At 43.4% G+C, this 11,296-nt stretch overlaps 1 protein-coding gene across 1 annotated transcript in view; it reads left to right on the top strand.

Moving 5' to 3' along the window:
• The first annotated feature begins 211 nt into the window (after positions 1–211).
• The window catches only part of wnt11 (wingless-type MMTV integration site family, member 11), a 67,222-nt gene continuing 56,137 nt past the window's right edge, over positions 212–11,296 (top strand). The window contains exon 1 of the mRNA XM_059963268.1: positions 212–379. The gene's annotated coding sequence lies outside the window, so the exon portion shown is untranslated. The remainder of the gene's footprint in view (positions 380–11,296) is intronic.

Below are 11,296 nucleotides of genomic sequence, written 5' to 3'. Positions count from 1 at the left end.
TCCCGAGCCGCCACCCGCCCGTGCGACTAACTAACTCCACCCAGAATTTGTGTTTAATTTTAAAAAAGCAGGGAAACGAACAGGGCTGGCGCTTTTTTAAACGCTAAAGCGCTTTGTTATGCTAATATCGCCTGACATCATCCACTTCAAAGGAATTTGTGTAGTCGATATAACCGGGATCTGGCAGTAGAGAGAGAGAGGGGGAGAGAGAGAGGTTCTAAGTGGGATGGTATTCAGTATAAATCACAGCGCAGAGAGAGAGAGGAGAACGCGGCTGTGGATTTCAACAATAATCCTCAATTGATGGACTAATTTGTGTTAGAACTGAGTCTTTGCGCCTTTCCGAACTTTTGCGAGGCACGTTCCCTGGAACTAACAGGTAAGGAGAAAAAAAGTTAGAAGGAATTTGCAAAGATTTTATTTTCTGTCCGGCTGCTGAGATCGCTACATCTGTCTTTTATTGCGCCTGTATCGATCACTCGCCGCTTGCTTTGAGAAGGACAATCGATTACAGTTCCGGTGCGCTTGTCTGCGAGTTTGACTGTAATTGACCAGTGACCTGGCTGTACTAACCGAGAATGGGCAGGGGGTTGGGTGAAGGCTTGACGAGAGAGTGGAGTCTCTTAGAAACCAAGACTCTCACAAATCCGGTCTTCCGAAACCGGAGTGTCCCGATTTCCGACTCGGTTAGGCTTAAAACAGAACATTGAGATCTTGAAGTTGCGGGGAAGTCAGCCTTGCTTGAGTTGGTGTGCGGACACGGGGAGAACCCTCTTAGTGTGTTCCCGGTACCCTGATGTCCAACGGCGCTGAGCCGTAGCTATGTTTCTTAAAAAAGGGACAACTATTCTTCAGGTACTCAAAACACAAGAGATTCCGCAGATCATAAACACGAGATTTCTGCAGATGCTGGAAATCCAGAGTAAAACGCGCAAATGCTGGAGGAACTCGGAATGACTCTTTGTAGATGCTGCCTGATGTGCCGCGTCCTTCAGCATTTTGTGTGTTTGTGTTGGTCAAATGCTTTCCCGTTCATTTTGCAGTTGGGATTTTAATCTACTGATCTATTACGTACGTGAACTGAAAGTCCTCCACGAGAAACGCGGCAGGCAGAGGGACAATATGTATCGAGCAACACTCACAAAATGCTGGAGGAACTCTGCAAGTCAGGCGGCATCTCTGGAAGGGAATAATCAGCCGACGTTTCGGGCCGAGACCTTGGAAAGTAACGGGGTAGAAGGATGTGAATAGATGCTGCCTGATTTGCCGAGTTCCTCCAGCATTTTGTGTGTGTTGCTCCAGATTTCCAGCATCTGCAGAATCTCCTGTGTTTACGATGATATATTGACATGACCGGGATGGTGAAATCGTTTTGTTTGGTAACTGCACGGAGAGCTATATTCGAGCACGTTGAACTATCGGAATGTCTCAGATCCTTAAATTCCTTGCTGGGAGAGTTAGCGATGGTTTTGAAGACGTTGTGGCGGGGACCGTGAGCGATTGCAGACTACGGGAAGTATTCCATTTGCCCCGACAAGAACGACGCAGGGGATCCCGCTGAAATGTCAGAGCGGAATCGTCTCCTCGGCTCGTCGTGGGCTGTGAGCGATGGGAAAGGGGTAGATTCCGCCCGGGACGGATCTGTGCAACGCCGGGGAACGAAGGGGCTGGCCTCATTCCAGAGACTGGCTCCAGTTCCCCGATTTCTCCGCTCTCTAACACAAGCTGTGTTGTAACTAAATATTTCAAAAGTGCAGCACACTCAAAATGCGAGGGTGACTCTGAATGTCAGGCAGCAAACTATGAAGTTGCTTGTGGCTCTCGGATTGTGGCCGAGACCTTCATCAGGACTTGTGCAGATGCTGGGAATCTGAAATAAAACCGGAAAGTGCTGGTCAGGAGAAGCGCCTCACCTGCTGAGAGTTCCGGTATATTTTTCTGCTGGTATTATCGGCATTTTAACGCGTTCGCGTCCTGTGCCGCACTGAGGAAGGTGCCGCCCTCACAGGGTTTAATGATCTCTCTCTCTTCCTCTCTTCTCTGTCTGCCCCTCTCTCTGTCTCTCTCCTTTTCTCTCCCCCTCTCCCTGTCCCACCATCTCTCCATCTCTTACTCTCTCCCTTCCTGCCCCCTTATCTCCCTCAATTCCTCTCGCTCTCTCCGGTGGGACCGTAAAGCTGCGCCCTGACCGCGGCCAAAGGCCCAATGTCTTCCTTGTTCGCCCGGGAATTGCGGAAATCCATGGGATTGCTCTCAAGTGCAGGGTAATTCCCCCAGGTGACCCAGCAGGTACTTATCCTAACGGGAGAGCAGAGAACGCAGGAAAATCTCCATTGAGCTCAAAGTCACAGAATGTTTTCTTGGGTGCATTTACAGGAGAATAAAGAAATACCAATGGAATTTATGAATCTGAGGCAGCACAGTGGATAGCACAACCGTGTTACAGCGCCAGTGGCCCGGTTCTCTGTCTGTAGGGAGTTCAAACGTTCTCCCCGTCACCACATGGGTTTCCTCCGGCAGCTCCGGTTTCCTCCCGCATTTCAAAGACATACAGATTAGTAGGTTAATTACTCACATGGGTGGCCCAGGCTTGCTGGGCAGATAGGCCTGTTACTGTGCTGTATCTATGAATTTTTTTTTTAAAAACTACATTTAAATAAGGACTGACAAACAACCAATGTGCAAAACAAAAAGAATACTGAAAACATGAGTTGTATGGTGCTTGAAATTATTCTGTGATTGTGGAATCAGGTCAGGGACGAGGTGAATGAAGTTACCCACTCTGGGTCAGGAGCCTGATGGTTGTAGGGTGGGAACTGCTCCTGAACCTGGTGGTGTGGGACCACCCGGAAAGCTGGAGAGTACAGCAGAGAGATGTGAGGGTGTTGCTGGGACTGGAGGGAGGTTAAACAGGGCGGGACCATCTCAATGGGCATAGACAAGGTGAATGTGCACTGTCTTTTATCCAGAGCTGCAGAATTAAGAGCTATTTATTGGTTTTAATTTATTATTGTGTTTTCTTTTGTGCTTCATCAGATACAGACTAGCAATTATTTCGTTCTCCTTTACATTTATGTACTGGAAATGGCATTAAACAGTCTTGAATCTGGAGGTCACAGGTTTAGGGTGAGGTGCTTCAAAGTTCAAAATTTCGAAGTAAAGTTATGATCAAAATACATATATGTCACCAGAGGGGTGAGTGAAGTTATCTGGTTCAAGAGGCTGATGGCTGGGGGGAGAATAACTGTTCCTGAACATGGTGGTGGGGATTTGAGCCCAGCCTAGAGGCTTATGAGTTCCTTTGCCGACGGTGTGCCAATGTTGTGCATGTATGCACTGAGCACTGCACGACCAGACAGTATTATAGATGAGAAATTAAGTCAAGGCCCTGTCTATACTCTTTATTATATGGTTTTGGTTCCTCCTGTCTCAATATTGTGCATATTTTAACCAGTAAGGACGATGAGGGTAATGGGGAGAGGGCAGGAGAATGGGAGAATGATGAACTGGTGGAACAGAATCGATGGGCTGAATATCCTAATTCAGCTCCTATGTCTTTTGCTTCTAACTCTGCTCCCATGCTGACCCTGTCCACCTCTGGATCAGAGCTGGAAAGGGTCAGCAACTGTAAATTATTTCAGAGGATCTGCTTTGGGCCCAGCATGTAAGTGCAATTATGAAGAAAGCACAGCAGTGCCTCTGCTTCCTTTGGAGTTTGCAAAGATGTGGCACAACATGTAAAACTTTGACAAATTTATACAGATGTGTAGTGCAGAGTGTATTGTCTGGCTGCATCATGGCCTGGTGTGGAAACACCAGTACCCCTGAACAGAAAGTTCTACAAAAAGTAGTGTATACAGCTCAGTACATCACGGGTAAAGCCCTTCCTGCAGTTCAGCACATCTACACAAAGCATTGATGCAAGAAAGCAGCATTAGTCATCAGAGACATTGACCACCTGGGACATGCTCCCTTCTCACTGCTGCCATCAGGATGAAAGAACAGGAGCCTCAGGACTCGCACCACCAGGTTCAGGAATAGTTATTACCCCTCAACAATCAGGATCTTGAACCAAATGGGACAACTTCACTCAACTTCACTTGTCCCATCACTGAAATGTTCCCACAATCTGTGGACTCGCTTTGAAGGACTCTTCATTTCATATTCTCAATATTTATTACTTATTTATTATTATTGTTTCTTCTTTTTGTATTTACACAGTTTGTTGGCTTTTGCACACTGATTGAATGCCCTATTGGTGCGGTCTTCCATTGATTATATTTCCATTATAGATTTATAGAGAATGCCCATTGATTATTATTCTGTTATAGATTTATAGAGCATGCCCACAAGAAGAAGAATCTCAGGGTTGTATATGATACATTATTTGTACTTCGATAATAAATTTACTTTGAACTTTGAACCTATGGTTTACAGTCTAAGGTCATCATCTTCATTATGTGCTGTGTCATATGACATGGGCGATCATGGTCCTTTCGTGACCATGATTGTTCTTGGCAATTTTTTCTACAGAAATGGTTTGCCATTGGCTTCTTCTGGGCTGTGTCTTTACAAGAAGGTTGACCCCAGCCATTATCAATACTCTTCAGAGATTGTCTGCCTGGTGTCAATGGTCACATAACCAGGACTTGTGATATTCACCGGCTGCTCATACGACCATCCACCACCTGCTTCATGTGACCGTGATTGGGGGCCAAGCAGGTGCTACACCTTGCCCAAGGGTGACTTGCAGGTTAGCAGAGGGAATTGGCGCCTTACAACTCCTTTGCTAGAGACATATCTCCACCCCTTCACTCATGAAGGAGGATGAGAGGTGACAACAGAGATGTATAAGAGACATGGATAGAGTGGGTACCCAAAGACTTTCTTCCAAGGTGGAAATGGCTAATACCAGGGGGCATAATTTTAAGATATTTGGAGGGAAGTATTGGGAAGACACCTGAGGTAATTTTTACACAGTGAGTGGTGGGTGTGTGAAATGTGCTGTCATGTTGGTGGTAGAGACAGATACATTAGGGGCACTTAAAGCATCATCTTCCATTCAAGTCTATGGATGATGCTGGCAGACCAGCTGATTTCCTCCAGTATTTTGTGTTTGTTACTCAAGATTTCCAGCATCTGCAGAATCACTTGGGCTTAGTCTTGTTTCTGTTTTACTCCGTCAGCGATGTTACCCAACATAGCAACACATCTCTTTGTACACAACTGTAAAAGTCAAACCATATGTTCAAAGGATCATTATCAAAAAAAAAACTGGCTTTAAGCCACATAGGTAGTTAATTGGGCAGACAACCAAAACCTCAGATAAAGAGATAAGTTTTAAAGAGGAAATCAATGTATTTATACTACATTAACTTTCTAACCATTTGAATGCAATGAAATGTATTTGAAAACTGTTCTGAATATAAAATGAAGCTACGCTTCAAGGCAGAGTTGAAGTAAATGAAACGTGACTGACTTGTTCAAGATAAGCCTTTGGATTCAGCTTAATGTACTAAATTAACTTTTTCTCTGTGTTATGTGTTTTTTAATGTATTTTTGTGCAAGTTGGACAAAGTACTTATTTATTTATGCACATTTTATTCCATGTCTGTCTTTTGATGGCTTTGAGGGTTTCTTGGCTCTTTGGCCTGTATTTGCTGGAGTTTAGAATGAAACCTGTTGAATTTTGAAAAGGCCTAGACAGAGTGGACGTGCCGAGGACGTTTCCTTTAGTGGGATAGTCTATTTCATTTCATTTCATTTCATTTTTCAATCTTTTTCATTGATTTCCAAATAAAGAATATACAAATCGGAAGAGGAGTTTAACAAGTAGATAATATAAAAGGCATATAAACAGCAACAGTAAAAACAAAAAGTATATAATATCAAAATCAAATAAGTAAAATATTACGCTGTTATATATACAATGGTAAAAAAAAACTACAACTCATAAGAATCATAAAAAAAAGATTGGAAATTTTATTGATAAGGGAAAAAAAACCCCACTAACTAAACTGAAACAAAAAGCAAAAAAAAAGAAAGAGAAAAAAAGGAAAGAAAAAGAAAGATTCGGCAGTCCAATTGAGGATAAAATTAGAAAAAACAGAGAGAGAGGAAAAACCACATCCTTCCAGTCATTTCTGAACCCTCATGGATAAGGATTTTCCCCAAAGAGAATAAATAAAAATAAATAAATAAAAATAAATTAAATCATGTGAAAATATTGAATAAAAGGTCGCCAGACTTGTTCAAAATTAAAGGATGTATCAAATGTCAAACTTCTAATTTTCTCCAAGCTTAGACATGACATAATGGAGGAGAGCCAATAAAAAACAGTAGGTGGGTTAAATTCTTTCCAGTGTAGCAAGATAGCTGTCCTAGCCAGTAAAGTTGAAAAAGCTATCACATGTTGAGCAGAAGCAGACACTTTGCTTGCTTCCTCTGGAATAATCCCAAAAATTGCTGTAAGTGGATTAGGTTGAACATCCACATCTATAACTTTAGATAATATTCTAAACACATCCCTCCAAAAATTATTTTTTGATAGTGAAGGACCAGATGGCACAGCCTCAGAATAGAAGGATGACCCTTTAGAACAGGGATGAGGAGGAATTTCTTTAGCCAGAGGGAGGTGACTCTGTGATGCAACATCAATAACTCACTCTGAGACGTAAAGGCGAGATATCGGCTTTTATTGACTGGAAGAAGGAACAAGCAGTGAGTGACCACCATACTACATCCTGGAGACTGAGAGGCCGGGCTCAGGCCTTGATCGCCTTTATACAGGGGTCTGTGGGAGGAGCCACAGGAGCAGTCAGCAGGGGGCGTGTCCAGACAGGCACACGTAGTTCACCTCACTCTGTGGAATCCATTGCTGTGGCGGTCAAGTCGTTGGGTATACTTAAAGCAGAGGTTGATATGTTTTTGATTAGTAATGATGTCAAAGGTTACAGGGAGAAGGCAGGGGAATGGGGTTGAGAGAGATAATAAATCAGCCATGATGGAATGGCAGAGTGGACTCGATGGGCCAGATGTCCTGATTTTGCTCCTAACTCTTATGGTCTTTAATGTCTAACTTCACTGGCTTTTATATATTTTTTAATATATATATACGTAATTCTTTATGGTTGTTGAATGTTGTTGTACGTCACACTACCACACCACAGCAAATTCACAATACATAATGTTGGTCCTTAACAGAATTATACAGTATCTTTACATTTGTTGCCAAAGATATGTAGAACTGGAAACCATTTTGCTGTTGATTCTGATCTGGAGTTATCACTCCTCATAGTCCTGATGCAGGGTTTGAAACACTGAAATGTCAGCAGTATCTGTCTTTCCTCACAGCTGCTGCTTAGCCCATTGGGTTCCTCTGGTTTCTTGTGTCTTACTCCAGATTAATAACTCAATGTATTGAGTACAAGAGTCAGGATGTTATGTTGAAGTTGTATAAGTTCAAGTTTAATTGTCGTTCAATATGTATACAGCTAAACACAACAGCACTTCACTGGTGCCAAGGTACAACACATGGTACATGCAATCACACCCAGTACATCTGGTATCAATAGTACACACAATCACAAAATAATATTAACACAAGTCCCTGAGTGGCATGGCCTGAAGATTGATGGTACATGGGATGTTGTTCTGGAGCCATGTTTCTGCAAGAACAAGCTGGCAGCAGTTCCTCATCTCGCAGTGGGTCAGCCACAGACTAAAACAACGCAGCTTGTCATCCAGGAGTGATCACTGGAGAGCAGCCCTGGCGGGAAAGCCAGCCAGCCCCTGACCCAGCGCAGATCCCGGCACCTCTGTTCCCTCCCACACTGCCACACCACCTCCGGCACCTCCTCCTTGGACGGCCGCAGCGATGAGGTCCTGGGCCATGCAGCTTCCCTGCCGTTGGTCTCACCAGTGAACCGAACTTGTATTACCGACAGCGTCTTGCAATCACAAGAAAGACGTTTAAGGCAAACACCCAGAGAACAAGCAAGCAGGACGTATGATCATTGGCGAGGCCAGATGCAGGATATTGTGTGTGGTTCTGGTCAGCTACATGTGGAAAAGACATCAAGATAATTGAAAGATCACAGAGAAAAACTTTAAAAGAGATTAGCCTTATTTGTCACAAGCACGTTGAAACACGGTGAACTGCATCATTTTGTGTCAGATCGATTCAGCGAGGGTTGTGCTGGGCAGCCCATAAGTGTCTCCACACTTCTGATGCCCACAACTAACTGAACCTAACCCCTACACCTTTGTAGTGTGGGAGGAAACCGGAGGACCTGGAGTAAACTTGCAGTCATGGGGAGAATCTACAAACTCTTTAGAGGCAGCAGCAAGAATTGAACCTCGATTGTTTTGCCTGGATGTTGCTGGAAACTGAGAACCTGAGTTATAGGGAAAGGTTCAATAGATTAGGAATTTACTGCTAGTAGAAGCCTTTCAGTATTTACTCTACTTCCAGTCTTTTGGAATTATTGATAGTGCATCGCTCAGAGAATGGTGAGAGTGTGGAACAAGCTGCCAGCAGACATGTTGGATGTAGGTTCGATTTCAACACTTAAGCGCAAAGTTTGGGTAGGTACATGGATGGGAGGGCATAGAGGGTTATGATTTAGGTGCGGGTTGATGGGACTAGTCAGAATAATAATTCAGCACAGACCAGATGGGCCAAAAGGCCTGTTTCTGTGCTGTGGTGTTCTATGACTCTGTGACTCTCCATAGTCATGGCTGCTCGATTCTGGTGTTTAAAATCCAAAGTTCTTTTAGAAGTCAGGGAACAAGGCACAAAATGTGTTGCTTCATGATAACTTTATCAAGATTTGATAGAACTGAAGAAATTGAACATACAGTGACAGGAATCCAAGATCCAAGATCTAAGATCCAAGAACAGAAGTTGATACCTTGCACAAAACAGCTATTTTATACCCATAGGGACATTCTAATTTGTAGCTAATAATAATACAATTAGAAAGTAGTTAGTCAATACTGCAATAACAAAATGACCAATCAGCAACAACTTTGTCACTTAAGGCAAAGTTTCCAGAGCTTTCCAGAATTATATGCAAACTCGAGGAAATCTGCAGATGCTGGAAACAAAATGCTGGTGGAATGCAGCAGGCCAGGCTGTGCTTCTTCCTATAGATGCTGCCTGGCCTGCTGCGTTCCACCAGCATTTTGTGCGTTGTTTCCAGAATTACACTTTGGAGGCATATTGAGCTGTTATGCATACTATAGCCACTAGGGGTCATGGTAGGCAGTTATTGTATATGAGTAATTATATAAAGTATAAGCAGACAATTAGTTGTTAAACTACAAAGAAAATGACAATTAAACAGTTAGATCCAACACAATAGTCTATTTCCAGTCCTGATGAAATGTCTTGACCCAAAGCATCAGCTCTATCCTGACGAAGGGTCTCGGCCCGAAACGTTGACTGCTCCTTTCAACGGATGCTGCCCGACCTGCTGAGTTCATCCAGCTTTAGTACGTGTTGATTTGACCACAGCATCTGCAGCGTACTTTGTGTGTAGCTCTATCCTTTTCCTCCACTATTTTGTACGTGTTACTCTGGAGTTCCAGCATCTCTTGTGTTTACATTTACCTTTTCTATAACCCTCATAATTCTGTGTACCTCTCTTAAATTTCCCCTCATTCTCCTAGGGAATTAAGTCCTAATAATGAAACAATTACCAATTTACCTCCGTAACATCTTTATATTCACAGTCACGAAGAGTTCAAGGCTATTGTTATCTGACTGTCCATATGTACAACCAAATGAAACGATGTTCCTCCAGACTCTGTTGCACCCACACAACATATATCACACACAGCACATAAACGTAAATGTTATCAAATATAAGTTAATAAAATACAATCTGAAATACATGTAGTGTGCAGCACAGGTAAATGGTAAACAGCTCACTGTCCTAGTGACAAGACCTTGGTGGTAGCAGGGGTTTCTTAGCCTGAGTGTCCAAGAGGAGCAGAGTGAGCTGCCTTAATGACTGTCATCCAGTAGCATTCACATTTATGGTGATAAAGTACTTTGAGAGGATGGTTATGGCTAGATTCAACACCTGACTGATCAAGGACCTGGACCCACTGCAATTTGCCAATCACCACAATAGTTCTTCAGTGGATGCAATCTTAGCGGCTCCTCACGTGGCCTTGGAACACCTGGACAATATTAATATTACGTCAGGGTGCTGTTCATTGACCACAGCCCAGCATTTAACACAATCATTCCTACAAGTCTGATCAAAAAGCTCCCCAATCTGAGCATCTGTACCTCCCTTGGTAACTGGATCCTTGACTTCCTCACTGGAAGACCACAGTCTGCAGATTGGAAAAAATATTTCCACCTTGCTGCTAATCAACACACTTGCGCCTCAACGATGTGTGCCTAGCCCACTGCTCTACTCTCTCTACACCCATGACTAGGCATAGTAAGACCAAAAAATTGATTGTGGACCGGAAAGGGTAAGACAATGGCACCCACACCAGCTTTCATCGAGGGATAAATAGTGGAAAGTGTGAGCAATTTCAAGTTCCTAAATGTCAACAACTCTGAGGGTCTATCCTGGGCTTAACGTATCCATGCAGTTACAAAGAGGGCACAGAGTGGCGGTACTTCATCAGGAGTTTGAGGAGATGTGGTATATCACCAAAGACACTCACAAATTTCTGCATCACCGTCAGTTTGGGAAGACCACTGCACAGGATTGAAGTAAGCTGCAGAACATTGTAAACTCTGTCAGCTCCATCATGAGCACTAGCCTCTCCAGGATCCAGGACTTCTTCAAGGAGCCACGCCTCTAAAAGGTGGCATCCATCGTTAAGGACCCCCGTCATCCAGTGCATGTTCTCTTCTCATTGCTACCAAAAGGAAGGAGGTACAGAAGCCTAAAGGCACACACTCAACGATTCAGGAATAACATCTTCCTCTCTGCCATCGATTTCTGAATGGACACGGAACCCATGAACACTACCTCACTACTTTTTTTCTTTTTGCACTACTTATTGAGTTGAAATTTTAACTTTCCGTAATTTAGTTTTATTATTATCATGCATTGTAATGTACTTACTGCTGCCATATAACAACAAAGTTCATGACAGTTGTCAGTGATATTAAATGTGATTCTGAAGAAGTTGTTTCCCCAGTCTGGCAGGCCTAGTCCTGATGCTCCAGTACCTCCTTCCTGGTGGTACTGGGTCAGAGATTGTGGACCCTCAACAATGCCTCGAGTCCTCTGAAATGGGCCTTTCAGCCCACTAAGTCTGTGCT

The sequence above is a fragment of the Hypanus sabinus genome, chromosome 3 (genome assembly GCF_030144855.1).
Source record: "Hypanus sabinus isolate sHypSab1 chromosome 3, sHypSab1.hap1, whole genome shotgun sequence".
Lineage (NCBI taxonomy): Eukaryota > Metazoa > Chordata > Chondrichthyes > Myliobatiformes > Dasyatidae > Hypanus > Hypanus sabinus.
This window is presented reverse-complemented; position numbering and strand designations above follow the sequence as displayed.